The sequence below is a fragment of the Talpa occidentalis genome, unplaced genomic scaffold, assembly GCF_014898055.3.
Source record: "Talpa occidentalis isolate TD23 unplaced genomic scaffold, MPIMG_talOcc4v2.1 talOcc4.15, whole genome shotgun sequence".
Classification (NCBI taxonomy): Eukaryota; Metazoa; Chordata; class Mammalia; order Eulipotyphla; family Talpidae; genus Talpa; species Talpa occidentalis.
In genome coordinates, this window is record NW_023601543.1 from 26,990,734 (window position 1) to 27,006,289 (window position 15,556).

At 41.2% G+C, this 15,556-nt stretch overlaps 1 protein-coding gene across 7 annotated transcripts in view; it reads right to left on the reverse strand.

Annotated features, from left to right (window-relative positions):
* TMEM164 (transmembrane protein 164) overlaps positions 1-15,556 on the reverse strand; it is a 150,606-nt gene that overhangs the window by 102,066 nt on the left and 32,984 nt on the right. The window contains exon 1 of one of the 7 annotated variants that reach the window (XM_037512077.2): positions 519-683. The exons of the other annotated variants lie outside the window; for them this stretch is intronic. The gene's annotated coding sequence lies outside the window, so the exon portion shown is untranslated. Of the gene's footprint in view, positions 1-518; positions 684-15,556 lie in introns of those variants that run through there. 7 annotated transcript variants of the gene reach the window in all.

Consider the following 15,556-nt stretch of genomic DNA (forward strand, 5'->3'; position numbering starts at 1 on the left):
TTGCACTAGTTGGTATATTTCTTTCCACTTCTATCTCCTCCAGAGATTTCCTGGATAACCCACTCAAATTGATCATCACTCCTTTTCTGAACTCCATTTGTACTTACTAGTACTATATACACTTATCAATTAGTCTCCTAGTGTTAATAATAAGAGACTAATAATACTGATATTATTACTAATAATCATAATGGCAGCAGCTATTCTTTATTGAGTGCTTACTATGTGCCTGACACTACATTCAGCATCTTACAAGTACTGTTTCATGTATTCCTCAACAGCAAAATTCTATGAGATAAGTGGGCCTCACCCCACTCCCATTTACATATGAGGAAACTGAGCTACTGAAAGGTTAAGTAACTTATTCTAAGGTCACCCAACTAATAAGCAATGAAGGAGTCAGGCCTTGGACACAAAACTGTCTGATTCCAGAAATCAAGTTTGTAACCAATGCTACCTTTTATTGCCATGATAATCTGTCATTTGCTAAATTGCCTCTGTTTCCACTCCCACAGTACCTAACACAGAAGCAGACACACTCAAGTCTCCCAGGAAACACGTGCAAGAGCGCCGCTGCTCCCTGAGCAGAGCCTGACCCAGGACACAAGCTGGAAAAAAAGGAAGAGGGACAGTAAGAACAAAGAGCTCGACCTTTCAAGGAGCTCTTGAAACAGAGGGTCATGTGCTGCTTTGACCTCACCCTCAGAAAAATATTTACACCATGATGACCTAGTAATCTTGAAATTCTTCAACCCAACTCTGAAGAAACAAACCCTGGGCCAACCTGTGGGGAAAATGGATGGTAACCAGCTCCCCGCAAGGAGGTCAACTGTGTCAGGGTCACGGGCATACGGGGCAACAAATGTTTTGAGAGCTGTGCCACAGAGGACCTATGTAACTATGCTCAAGGATTTTCTGGGGAGGGGAGACAGGGTTATTTTTTGAGGGGGGTTTTAACACCTCTTTAAGGCTTAGTTCTCACAGCTTTAAAAATGAGAATAAGAGCACCCACCACTTACAGAGATGCTAAGATAGAAAATAGGAATGTGATGAAAGGACCTATGACCTACGCATCAGGTTGTCCCTGCTGGGGTTCTGGGCAAAGAGATGCAGGACAGAGCTGTCTATAGGAGCTCACAGCGTGGGTGACAGAGGTCTCTGGATCTGGGTGAGGTCCTGCTAGCACTCAGCCAGCCAACGATAAAGCTGGCTGGTGGATTACCCAAATTCTCAGTTGGCCATTTTGTCAGATGAAAATCCTGGTGGAAAAAAAAAGATTAAAACTGTTGGCAAGAATAAAGGTTGGGGGTCACTGCTTCCAATCTCCCATCGACATTTTTGTATGAGAAAACTGGAGAAGGGAACTCTTTCCCCACCATTTTACGAGTGAAGCCTGTAAACGCTATCTGTGTCTTCATAACATGCATCACCATTCCCCCTTTTATAGTGGCTGTTTTTTGTTAAATGTCAAACTTCCTGGTAGACAGTAAGCTTTCAGAAGGCAGTGTCTATGTGTTGATCCTTATTGCAGATGCAAGACTAACACAGTGTCTGGAATACGCAAGACACTCATCAGATACTTGTTGAATGAATACATGAAAAAAACAAATGTCTCTGTGTAAGGAAAGACTTGGTAAAATATTCAAAACTTGTTTATACATAGAGTGCGTCTCAAGATTTCCAAGAAACTGGTAATGATGCTCATTTCCGGAGAGAAGACTCTTAGGAGCCAGGGGTCGAAGGGAATCATATGCACTATTCTATTCCTTCCAAACATAAATCAGAAGGAAAGACATGCTCACAGTGGTTATCTCTGAGAGACAGACTTCTAGGGTACTTTTATTTGCTATGTGTCATATTCTTGTCATGTTTCAGGTTTGGATCATGAGCCTATATTACTTTTATGTTTGAAAATTCGATTTTAAAAAAGGCTATTTTACAAAGAATAAAAATATGGTGCCTAACACTGCTAACACCCTGGGGTGTGAGAAGGGGGTCTGAAGTTGGGGCAAGTCCAAAAACCCAGAAAGCTCTATCCCAACTATATTGGCGAAAGTGAAACTGCTGTTCCTCCCCACAGATAAGCTCCTTCTTCAAGCAATTGGAGAGATTTATCTTAATCCCAAGGAATATCCAGACACCAAGCCAGCTGGATAATTGGATTTTTTAAGGGACGGTATCTCTCTTTTGTGTGTGACAACAATGACTCTTCCAGCTTTGCTGGTCCCCTCTTTAAGGCAAGTAAAACTAAGGTACAGAAAAGTTGATTGTATTTCCTCACCTGTTTCAAACAGCCCAGAACTCAGCTGTTTGGCTTTGCTGTTAAAATGCAATGGTTCTCAGTCTGAACTGCACGTTTGAATTGCCTAGGCAGTTTATTTAAAATAAAATGCCAATTCCTGGAGGCTACTCCTCAAGATCCTGACTCCACTGGTCAGGCATGGGTCCACAGCCTGGACAGTAGTATTTTAGAATGTCCCGGGTGATTTCTACATGAAACCAAGCTTACAAACCCTTGTTCTACCCACTACTCAATCCCTAGCATCCCTAAAGAAAGAGACTTCAGTCACTATTTTTAAAAATCTTTAAGCAGCATATTTCCCTCAAGAAAATGCAGGCTGAAGAACTCTGTAACCAAGACAACAAGCTAGGAGCACAAAGAGATAGGTCTTCTGTGATTTGAAACCAAAGGAAGGAGAAGAAAAAAGTCGAGGACAAAGTCGTGGTGTGTGAGGGAGCACCCAGATGTCAGCGCAGCAAACTCCGGCTCCTTCTTCCAAACCGGGTCCACACAGATGCCCTAAAGATGGGGAGCAGCCTTGAATTAGCCAGTGAAGCCCTCAAAAGCATACTTTGTTCTTAATCAAACTTGTGGGGGAAAGAAGATGTCTGCTTTTGTCCAGGTTATAAACCAGTTTTCCTCCTCCAAGCCCTCTCCCTCTTCCCCACCCACACATATGCCCGGACTTTTAAAAAGTGCTCTTCCTCCACGTGTGCGACCCAGGAGCTCAGGTTTTGTTCCTGAACAGGGAAGTGCTAGGATAGATGAAAGGGCTGGGGAGACTGCAAATGGACAGCCACAGAGTTGGTTTTTGTTCTTTTTTTCCAGCAGGGGCTATTCTGCAAAGCAGACATCAAAAGAAAAATTCAGTATGTGACGAGCTGAGATCGAACAAATTGTGATGAGGCAGAAATATGAAAGAGACAGGAAGGGAAAGGGGAAGGGGAAGGAGAAAGAGAGAAGGAAGGAAAAGGAAGGGGGTGGGGAGGGAAGAAGAGAGAAAGGAGAGAGAAAACAGGGGCCTTTCTTTACCAGAAGGGGCTGATCTGAAAAGTACCTCAAATTACAGCATTTTCCACATTTGGTTCCCTCCAGGAGGCTCTGCATTGTACTGAGAACTAAAACACTTTTTGCCACTTTATGAGGAGAAGCTAAAGCAGACGTGGAGTTTGGTGGCTGGCAGTCACTAGGGGGAAGGCAATAAAGTGTGACTTCCAGAAGAGCCCTTTTAGGCTCACTCTGTTTCCCTCAGCTCAGACAAACCAGAGTCTATTCAGAGTAACAATAAAGAAGGGCACTCAAGCTAAACTGCAATGGAGCGAACAGTGGCTTGAGAGAATACCAAGTCAGATGTTGCCTTTTTTTAAAGGGACACAGCCAACGGTGCTTTCCTTTTTCACTCATTGTGGTACAGTCTCTGAGGACTTTGGGCGGCCTGGAGGAAGGATGCTTGGCTCTCCCAACCTCTTGAGTTTGGTTTGGGGGCTTATGCTATTTTAAATTAGCCACCTGCTGGCTGTTTTCTTCACCACAGGGAGAAATAACCAGTCTAATATGGGACTCTTGGAGTGTGTCCTACTAGAAGGTAGGTGAAGAAATGAGTTACGCTGTCCTTATGTCCCCATGAGGACCCAACCCTGGAAAATCACTGCTTTCCTTCTTCTACAGAGGCCTACTGCTAGGCCTTTCTCCTAAATGCCTCAGATTCAACTTAGGTCACCTAAGAAGCGGCGTTCTTTACTTCAAGCCTATGGAAGATTTTATTTTTAGCAGGAGAAGCCCACAAGAGTCATAATGAGAAGGGCAAATGACATTAGTCAACAGGTATTCAAGATACTATGTAATTTTGAATAGCTGAGGCAGGGCTTTGAACCAAATGGCCTAAAGTCTCCTCCTCCCTCTATAGGAACTATATAAAACTAATAGCAATGACAATATTAATCAAGTCACATGCTTATCAATTGTGAGTTCTCAATGATATAAAAAATTCCATATGGTATTATCATCATACCAGCAGAGTGATTTCAGCAAACCACATAATCAAGAAATATCCACAAAAATGTCCACTGAACTTTCTGCCATGCTCCACATGCTCTGTAGATGTGGAGTCCTGGAACAGTGACAAGGCACCAGGCATGTCTGAATTCTGTAAGCAGTGCCTTGGGTAAGCTGTATTTTGCTCTCCTCCACGCCCATTGATAATGAACCAAACTTTAATTACAAAATGTACTTTCTGGGGCCTCCCCGGTGGCGCAGCGGTTGAGCGCTGGGTTGCAAAGCTGCCCGCGGCCTCTGCGGCGCCGGTTCGATCCCCGGCTGCTCCCCGGCCACCAGAGGAGGGTCCCACATGGTACGCAGACCGCTCCTGTATATTATTTATACAATAAATATTATAAAAAAAATGTACTTTCTGCATTACTACATCCTCCTAATTCCCCAGTCCACCACCAGTAGTGACCCTGATCAAGTGACTTGAGACTGCCCCAAATATCCACAGAAGGAAAACTTGTTCCAACATATGCAGACTATTTATAGACTATATACCTCTGGAAGAAAACATAATAACCTGGGAGTCAGAAGCCCTCAGTTCTGCTGCTAAGTATGGACTTAGGCAAAAAAGCTTTGCCCCCCCCTTTTTTTTTAAGTGACGGCCCATTGATTTTATCATGCTTAATTTTTTAAAAGATTTATTTATTTATACAAGAACTGGGATACAGGTCAGAGGTGCAGGAGGGTGAGAGAATTCACCAGAGACAGCGCGGGGAGCAGAACAGGCAGACGGACCAAAGATATTGCTGAGGGGAGCAGTGGGTGAGGCAGGAGAGTCTGCCGCACCATATGGGTTTCTTCCTGGCTGGCTGGGAATTGAACCTGCACTGTAGAGACTGCGGACAGCTTCAGAGTGCGGCACTCAACCTGCTGTGCCACCAGGGAGGCCCAAGCCTTTTCCTTTCCTTTTTTTTTTAAAGGGTTTTATTTATTTATTTATTTATTTATTTATTTATTTATTTATTCAAGCACTGGGTACAGTCAGAAGTGCGGGAGAGCCAGAGTGGAGAGCAGAACAGGCAGACCAACGAAGTACACTGCTGAGGGGAGCAGCGGACGGCAGGAGAGGTCTGTGCACCATGTGGGACCCTCTCCGGAGGCCGGGGATTGAACAGGCGCTACAGAGGCTGCAGGCAGCTTCACAACCCAGCGCTCAATTGCTGCGCCACCGGGGAGGCCTTAAGCCTTTTCCTTTCTAAACTCAGAGTTCACATCTGTAAAAGAGGGGTGGGCCAGATTGGGACTTCTCAGCATAGTTTAGGAGATCATAGCTTTGTCTCATCAGATGTGAGAGATGAAACAAGTGATTTACTATAAATAACATTTTAAAGTACTAAAGTTTGCATATTATCTACATACATGTTCATTTGTATATTGTTATCCCTCTGATGAGTTGCTGTTCTTACTTGCATTCCCATATTCTTTGAGTCAGAGCACAAAGGAGAGTTATAGATACAGGGGTCAGGAATTCAGCAGAACCCCAAATATTATCATCTTAGTGATGAGGCCTTAAGCTCAGTGACTAAGCAGGTGGAGACAATCATGTGTACCGCAGCGACAAAAATGTTGAGAACCTCTGTACTAAATCATTCATTCACTTTCAATACAGTTATTAAGAGCTATGCTAAGGACTGGAGATACCACAGCATGTACAGACATGGTCTTTGCTCTTGTGGAGTATTCTGTCTAGCAAGAAGGAAAAGAAATGACAGCAAGCACACATATCATCTGATAATAAGAACTGCAATTAGAGTCCTTAGAGTCCGTTACAGCCACTAATGGGGGGAAGGGAAGGACGAGATTCCAGATGGAAGAGCATGAAAGATTGCAAAGGTCCAGCAGTTACAAAGACACGTTCAGAAAACTCAAAGTAGCTCCTCTGCCTGTAATACAGAATACATGGAGAATCTGGTAAGATATGATCCTGGAGAGGTGAGCAGAAACCAGATGATGCAAGGTGTAAGTGGCCAGGTAAAGGAATTTGAATCGTCCCCTCCAACAATAAATCCCTGTGATTCTTCTTAGCGGGTACAACAGGGAGGTGTGCCTAGAATCACAGGTCTGACCCTCATGCTTTTTCCCCATAATAAAGCTGTCAGGAAATCTGGTTAGGGGTTGCGGGACTGTACTTCCATTCAAGTTCAGAGTAAATAGGCTTTTGCCAGCTGGTCTGGGAACCTGACCACCCACGAATATTGTGTCCATCGGAAAATGCAATCTGAATTCTAAACAGACTGCCAAACAAACTGCTGGAATAAAACCCATTTGACAGTTGTTGGGGAATGCCTAGAAAGCAATGGAATACAGGACCTTGCTTTACTCCAGAGTCAGTATTTGCAAAAAGATGGAACACTATAACCACTGTCTTAAAATAAACACAATATCCTCATTTTGACTAGTAGGTTTATATTTAGGTACAACCATTTAATGACATCATGTCGTGCCTATGAATGCATTTACATTAGCACAACCCCCCAAACGTGCTGGGTATAACAGCTTATTTTCACTCTTAAAAAAAGACAATGCAGAAATGGAGAAGATGGTACTCTCTTTAGAAAGTAGCACAAATGCAAACCAAGTGTGCAACTTACACACACACCTTCCTTGTCTCTGACCAATCAACTCTGAATCATCCAGGCATTATTTCAACAAATACATGAGTGCTAAGTGGCACCTAATTTTGCATGGTGATATCTCCATTTTTCGCATTTTCTTTTCAACAGAGAATCCTTGTCTCTTTACACTGAGAAAAATACCCTCTGACACCAGGTATGCCCCACTTTCCTCTCCCCAACCACTCAATTGGTCTACAAACAATGAGAGAAATGGAAGGGTCACTAATTTCTCAGAACCACTCTCCAAACTCCCTCAGGTCATTCTACCAAACACTCCTTCTCATAGTTGAGTGTGCATAAATATCAGCCAGAGATGGGTTGGTTAACATTCATATCCCCAGGTCAATTTCCCTCCCCATATCTGGACTCATGTTAGTGCAGGGTGCAGAAATCAGCATTTTTAATAAGCACCCAATGCAAGTGGCTTAAGAACCGTACTCAAAGGAACACCGCTTAGGCATTTCAGCAAGTTCAATCGCAAATCCTGAACTGAGGATAATGCTTGCCATTAAGCTCGGTGGCTCTGATATGGGACATTGACAGAATAAGGGTAAAATAGATGGCAGAGAAAAACAGCATCCTCGTTAACTTGTCCCCAACTCTATTTGAGTGTTTTTTTAATCCCATATTTTTACTTTAATCAAGCAGATGGCATTGCCTTTCCAGCAATCTCCCACCGGCACCAGAAAAGAACTCAACAGAGACTATTTAGAAGGAAGGTATAAAAGTGGAAGAAGAAATAACGTTAATTCGCTTGGCCCTGCCCCAAATTTTTTCAGCCTCCTTACCTCTCTGCTAGTTGGTTTCCATTTCTGGAACTCAATGCTGCTGAGGTAAGGAAGAGAGTCAAATTCAGGCAGCCTTCTATTATTCACATTAATGCTTTCCTCTATTACATGAATAATCAAGAGTTGACTGGAAAGAAGAATAAATGAAAGGCAAATACTCTACTGAGAGGTTAAATAGGATAAAGAAGGCCCCCTGTTGGTTGAGAGCTATGAGGTGATAAATGAACAGTCAGGATCCCTGCCTCTTTTCATTCTCACTGTTTGCCAGGAACACAGATTTATAGCCCATAACGTCAGCACCGAGCTTGACAGAAATAATCAGGTATCTGTGTTTTTCCACTGTCCCCATAATACTTAGAACAGTCTTCACCACATAATGTTAACCCTAAACGTTAACCAACTGTTGTTGATTCAATGCAAAAGTCTACAATTGAAAAAGCAGAGGCCTAGATAGGGTCTGACAATGCATTATCTTTGATTGTGGTAAAAACATTTAACATGAGACCTACCCTCCTAACAGTAAGTGTACAGTACTGTATTGTTAACTACAGGCAAAAAGACTGTATAACAGATCTTTGATTGGTTTATCTCATATGGTTACATCTGCATACCCATTGGTCAGCAATTTCCCAGTCTCTGGTAACCACTATTTTCGATACCTTGCATAAGTGGAACCCTGCTACTGGTTTATTTCACTCGATACAATATCCTCAAGGTTCAGCTATATCATAGCATATGACAGGACTTCCTCTGTTTTTAAGGCAAATAATATCCCACTGTACATTTTCTTTACCCATTCATCCATCAAGAGCTTCTGCCCACCTCTTGGCTATTGTGAATCGTGTTTCAGTGAACACCGAGATACCTAAGATACACTAATATCCCTTTGAGATCCTGATTTAAATTCTTTTAAATAAATAGCCAAGTGGGACTGCTAGATCATATGGTAGCTCTAAATATAATTTTTGACAAACCTCCATACTGTTTTCCATAGCAGCTGCACCATTTTGCATCCCTACCAACAGTGTATAAGAGTTTCAATTTCTCTATATCCTCACCAACACTTGTTGGCTTTTTCTTTTCATCAAAAAAGTGAGTGGAAATGGCAACAAGTTAGGGCTGACAAATTTAATGCAAAAAAGGAATCCTCCTACTCAAGCCTGCTCAAGAAAACGGAGGCCTACAGTAAGAAAACAGGTATAGCAAGGATCAAACTCAACCTGGAAAAAACTGGAAGGTGGTTCAGATCTCAATGTGGTGAGAAGTAGAAACTTTCTCTGAGGTAATCTCTGTTCCTCTTACTAACTTCCTCTGCTTACTCACGGTTTGTCTCCTCATAACACCAGCTTGGACACGGCCTGACACGACCTCTCCCCACCTGTCATCTTTTGGCTCTTGTCCCTTATTTATCTCTCTGCTCCTGATTCTAATTCCCTAGAGAAAGAATCTGAGTGGCCTGGCTCATTGTATTAAGCCCATGTTGCTTGCCAGGTGATGGAAAGGCTGTTTTGGGGACAGGTGGTCACTCTCAGTCCAGTCAACACAAGCAAGGGGGGGGCGGAGTCTCTGTGCAGCTCATGGCTATGGCCTGCCCATCAGCTGTCATGGAGTGGTTTACCTTCAAGGAAGAGATGGATGAGTAGGTACAATAAAATATGTATGTACAAGCCTGATGCTTAGCATGTAATTTTGAAAGATAATGACAAGTCCATTCATCACCTCCAAATACCCACATTCTTCCTTTTTTTTTTTTTTTGCAAGTTATACAATGGAGAAAGAGCAGTCTCTTCAATAAATTGGGGAAAACTGGATAAGCACATACCAACAGATCAAAGTAGCCCACTATCTTATATCATACACAGAAATTAATTCAAAATGGATTAAAACTGGAATGTGAAAGCTACAGTGAAAATGCCATTTTTATGGATTCAACTTCAAGGATAAAGGAGACAGAAGCAAAAATGAACAAATGGGACTACATCAAAGTAAGATGATTGAGTGGGGGGGGATAAAAAAATGCTTCTGCACAACAAAAGAAATCATCAACAAAGTGAAAAGACAAGGAATGGGAGAAGGTGTTGCAAATCATAGATCTTAACTTCCTAATTAGGAAAATGGTAGCTTCTGACCCCAACCCTAATCATTTAACTCTTGGCCCCAACTATAAATCAAATTCGATTAAACTGGGAACAAATAATGTAAGGATGCTGTATTTCAGGGGGAAACACCATGCCGTCAACTCTCTGAGGTGGAAAGGAGAAGAGAACTGAGACAGACACATCCTGATAAACTGATACCACTGGCCTTCAGCCCATCTCTCAGCAGGCGTTCAGTCAGTTTGCTTTACACCCTATGATCTTCTTATCTTCCTATAAGTGTCTCCAAGTGCCATATGAGGTCAGTGTTCAGTGTTAACTAGAACAAGGCAAGCGGCATCACAAACTGACAGATGGCAATTGAGAGCTTATCATTCTTGGATTATTTTATTCCCTGGAGTAATACATGCCAGAGAGCAGAGCGTGCTGTTTTGACAGCCACCTAATAATGGCTGTCAGACACTTGTACTACTCCTTGGCTAACCCTTCCCCTAGATAACCTCCTTTTCTGCTACCCATTCCTAGTTGCAATGATAATAAATGGCACACCTGATAAAGTCAATAGGAGCTCTGCTAGTGATAAATGCCTGGACAGAGGAGAAAACAAAGAAACACGCACAACCTTTGAGAACACGGAGAGCTGACAGATAAAAACAAGAAAATCTGGTGATGGCCATCTCAAAATGGGTAACAAATGAAGAGAAAGTAAAAGGTTGTGCTCCCTTGAAGACAGTGTCTCTCAAACTTGGAGTAGGATCAACTGATGATGAAGAGATTCCAAATAGGGTTTCAAAGACCAGAACTGCAAAGCCCTAAAGATATGTGAAAGAATGATACATAATCTTACCTCATAATTACCCCCAAGTAGTTTTTAACAACAGAGACTAATTTATCTTTTCATTCCAGGTAAGTACATGATGGTAGCTCTGGAGGGGGATGAAAGTATTGGGCTTCCATTTTGGGGTACCCAGCAGAAGTTAGCAAACATTTTGTCCCAGGTATCGCCCATTATCCTTTCCTCAAACTAGCCTTTCGAAATCCCTTATATTTTTTTTAAAAAGGTGTATTATGTAGCTGTTAAAAGGAATGAAGTAGTACTATATACATTGGTATCCAATTATAAAGTGAAAAAGTTTCTGATGAGAAATCATCTCATTTTTATTTAAAAAAATTCACAAAGGAGATTTACTAGAACAAATGCTAGCTGTTGATAATGATTGTGTAGGATGGGATTATGAAGCATTTTTACTATTTCTAACTAGTTTGAATTTTTCTTACAGAACATGTTGGCTTTTTCCTTTGCAGTCAAGAAAAAAGATTTTTTTACTCCCCTATAGTTCATCAATAGATGGCCCATCACACTTTTAGTTCTCAAATTCAATTTAAATAGGTTTTAGAGAGGCCGGAGGATAAAAAGTAACAAGGATGGGTCTCTGGGGTGGGAAGAAAGTCCTTCACTGTTTATGGGTAGTCAGCACATGGTTAAGTAAATCCCATGAATGGGGCAGAGGCAGTGGGCCGCAGAAGTCAAATGCAGGAGCTCTGGAGTTGGGTTCAAGCCTCAGCTTAGTAATAACTTGCTTTAAGTTCCCTCCTCTGTTTACTGAGAATTAAATACTTGGAATATGTCTAGCATATGGTGTGCTCCGCAAAGGGTAGCTATTCTTTTCAGGGAAGAGCTAAAGTGTTGAAATAGAAATCATTTTCATTTACTTTTAGTTATAATGTCTGCAATTTAATTTAAAACACTTTCTATAGACAAATGATACACTGTGTACATATGTTAGTTTCAGTCTATATATTATAGGGCCACTAGTTCACACTCAATGGTGTGCTGAGAGCCCCATAGCACTAACAAGAGTTGACAGTGTGCAGCTCTTCCAAACTCCTCTGTTTATCAGTGAGGACAGATGGGTATCTTAAAATGGACCACTGAAATGGTTAAATGTTATAAATTAGCACTTTAAACATTTACCAGCATACCACTGCTAACATCTGAAGAGCCCTAAATGAGAATATACACTCCAGGGGTGATTAGTTAGCAAGTGAAAGCTCTAATCAAAGCCCAAAATCAAGAACTCAACAACAAAAAAAACCAACAATCCAGTATTGTAAAATGGGCAAAGGACATCTGTCCTAAGAAGATACATAAATGGCTGGTGAGCATATGAAAAGATCATTAGTCTTTCAGGAAATACAAAACAAAACTACAGTGAGCTAGCACTACATACCTATCAGAATGGTCATAATTTTAAAAAAGAGAAACAACTGCTGGCAAGAATGCGGAGCAGTAGAAACCCTCATACATTACTGATAGGAATATAAGTGACTCGGTTATTGTGGAACAATTCTTCAAAAAGCTAAACACAGAAGTACCACAGGACCCTGTAATTTCACTCCTAGATAGTGACCCAAAAGATCTGAAAAGAGGGACTCAAACAGATACTTGGACACTAATGTTTATTGCAGTACTACTCACAGAAGCCAAAGGGGAAAAAACCCAAGTGTTGATGGACAGATGAGTGGATAAATATGATACATCCATACAATGGAATATTATTCAGCCTTAAAAAGGAACAAAGCACTGCTATATGTTACAACACAGATCAATGTTCAGAACACTGTGCTGAGTGAAATAAGCCAGACAGAAAAAGACAAACATTGCTTGATTCCACTTATAGAAGTTACCAAGGAGAGGGAGAAGTGGGGAGCTATCGCTTGATACTAATAATGGGTACAGAGTTTTTGTTTTGGGTGATGAAAATGTTTTGGAAATAGAGAGTGGCAATGACTGCAGAATATTGTGAACATAATACCACGGAATTGTACACTTAAAAACCACTAAAATGGTAAATTCTATTAACATATAATCACAATTTTAAAAATAATGTAATATACCAAAATTCATTAAATTGTACATTTAAACAGGTGAATTGTCTATTATGTAGGTTTTATGTCATTAAAGCTGCCCTTTTTTATGGCCCACAATCAAGACATGGGGGAATATTTAGGGGAGACAGAAGCAAACTCAACTATAATATAGGCATTTGTTAAAACTTGCAGAACTATATCCTAAAAAGGTGGATCTTACTGTATGTGAAATAGGCCTTAATTGTTTTTAGTGGAAAAAAGCTACACTCAAATGCTTCAACTGTGAAATCCATCAGATGGTTTGTTAATTGGAACAAATGGATATTTATTCTAATGAGATTTCATTAGGAAACTTCTTGGTGTTCAAAATAGGTGGATCACAGTCAAAAAGTGAGCAGCCTTAAAGACACTTCACCAAGGAGGAAATGCATATGGCCAACAGGCACATGAAAAAATGCTCAACACCACTTATAATCAGGGAAATGCAAACCAAAACCACAATGAGATTACCACCTCACACCACTGAGAATGGCCCACATTAAAAAAAAACGAACAACAAATGCTGGTGAGGATATGGAGAAAAAGGAACCCTCTCACATTGCTTGTGGGACTGAAAACTGGTCCAACCACTATGGAAAGCCAGTGTGAAGGACTCTCAAACTACTAAAAACGGAACTACTATATGACCCAGCAATTCCACTTCCGGGAATCTACCCAAAGGACACCAAAATATTAGTTCCAAAGGATAACTGCACTCCTATGTTCATCGCAGCACTATTTACCATAGCTTAAATATGGAAACAACCTAAATGCCCAAAAAATGGATGACTGGATCAAGATGTGGTATATATACGCAATGGAATATTACTCAGCAAAGATAAACTTATGCCATTCACAGCAACATGGGTGGAGCTGAAAGGGATTACTCTCAGTGAGATAAGTCAGAAGGAAAAAGAAAAATATAGGATGGTTTCACTTATAAGAGGAACATAGGGAAACCATAAAAGGGATCAGGAAAAAAAGACTAAACTAGCAGTCAAACTATAAATTGGAGATATTCATCAGGGGAGGGGGAGAGAAAGGGATCAAAACTGGAGGGATGAGCACAAGAATCTATGGTGATGATTCACAGGTGCCTTGGTGACGGTAATTTTACAGGGACAATACCTGAGAGGAGAAATCAAACATTGTACAAAATGAACAACCATGCAAAAATAATAACAAATGAAATAGGTGGATCAGTTAGAACTATTATTCAGACCCTCCCACCCTTGTAGAAATTGGCTAAGACTCTGTTTAGCCCGTCATCTTTCACCCCTTTGCTGTGACATGTTAGACTCAGGAGTTCCAATAAATTTTATATCCAATGGAGGATACGGATAAAGCCTTTAATTAGAAAGTAAGCTGAATCCTACCACTGGAATATTGCCACATCTGCTCCAGTGAACGTTTCACACAAAATAGTAGTTGTAAGGAAAAAGAGATAGAATGTCTCTGGGTATACAGATCAGACTGTAAGGCTGTTTTTGTGCCTGACTGCTAATAAATATGTGTGTGGCACAATCTGATCAGACTTATTTTCACTATAATATACTGGTTGTGAAGGGGAAACCTGTAGCCCTCACCTACCACTAACTGTTAAAATCAATAACTCCCACCAAAATAGAATCTACTAACTGTGGACAAACTGGCTGATTAAATCAATTTGCAACAAATATTTTGGATGCTTCTGTACAAACAGGAATGTGCCTCATATGAAAATTTACTTCAAGTAAAACCAAAACTGGAGCGACAAATAAATGATCTATTTTCTCATTATGGCTGTGTGAACAAAATAGCAAGGACATGAGATGTTTGTATTTATGACTTATTCGCAAGGTAATACTATTGAATGGATTTGCTTCAAAAGACTTCCCAATGAATCTATTGCTCACCTGGATGCTTGATCCAAAGGGTGAAACATTTCAGTATGGATCCATTGCATCATGCTAAATTAAGCTGAAAGTTAGGACTTAAACAGCAGTTTTCAAAACCTTTTGAATCTGACTGCAGAATGAGGTTACCAGAGCAGGTGGGTGTGGGATTAAAGGGTGGAGAAGAACAGTGGGCTGTGGTAAAGGGTTACTTGTACTTTGGTGGTGGGTGTGGTGTGGTGACATTCCTCTGAAGAGATGTGAACCTGCATTTCTAAAACATATACAGTGCTGTAAATCAACATTATATGGGTGGGAGGACCTGAAAAATATTTCTAACTGATCCACCTATTTTGAACACCAAGAACTGTCCTAGTGAAATCTCATTAGGACAAATGCTGTTTAACTCAGCAAACAGGAGGAAGATGCTACACTAGGATATGAGACAAAAGTGCTACTCGCAGTTAGCAGCTATATCTCAGGCAACTGAGGTGCAGCCTACCCCAGGCCACATTTTCTCTCAGCAACTGTCTCCTGCCAGTTGTGAAAAAGTTGAGAGGCACTCTGTTCTCAATTGCAAGGCCTGCTGACACATGGAGATTTAACTATCAGCTGTCTCCCAAGGCCCCAACCGGGTCAATGATTGCTGAAGACTTCTAAGTAGGACTTAGCTGGAACATGTTTTCCCAAAACGGAGGTTGTTCCCCAGTGTGGCTTTCTCACTGAGCCTAGTTTGGCCTGGAGGTTGGAAGTCCATGTAGGGTGGAGAACAGGAGTGGCTACCTTAACTGGGCATACTAGGAAGTATGAGGAGAGTTCCCTTGATGATGTTTTTGTTTCTTCTAAAAAGGAGCCCAGCGGCAGATTGCTACAACAAGGGCTAATTATTAAGCCCATGTGCTAAAGTCATGGCATTTATGGAAATACAAGTAATGTAAAAGGG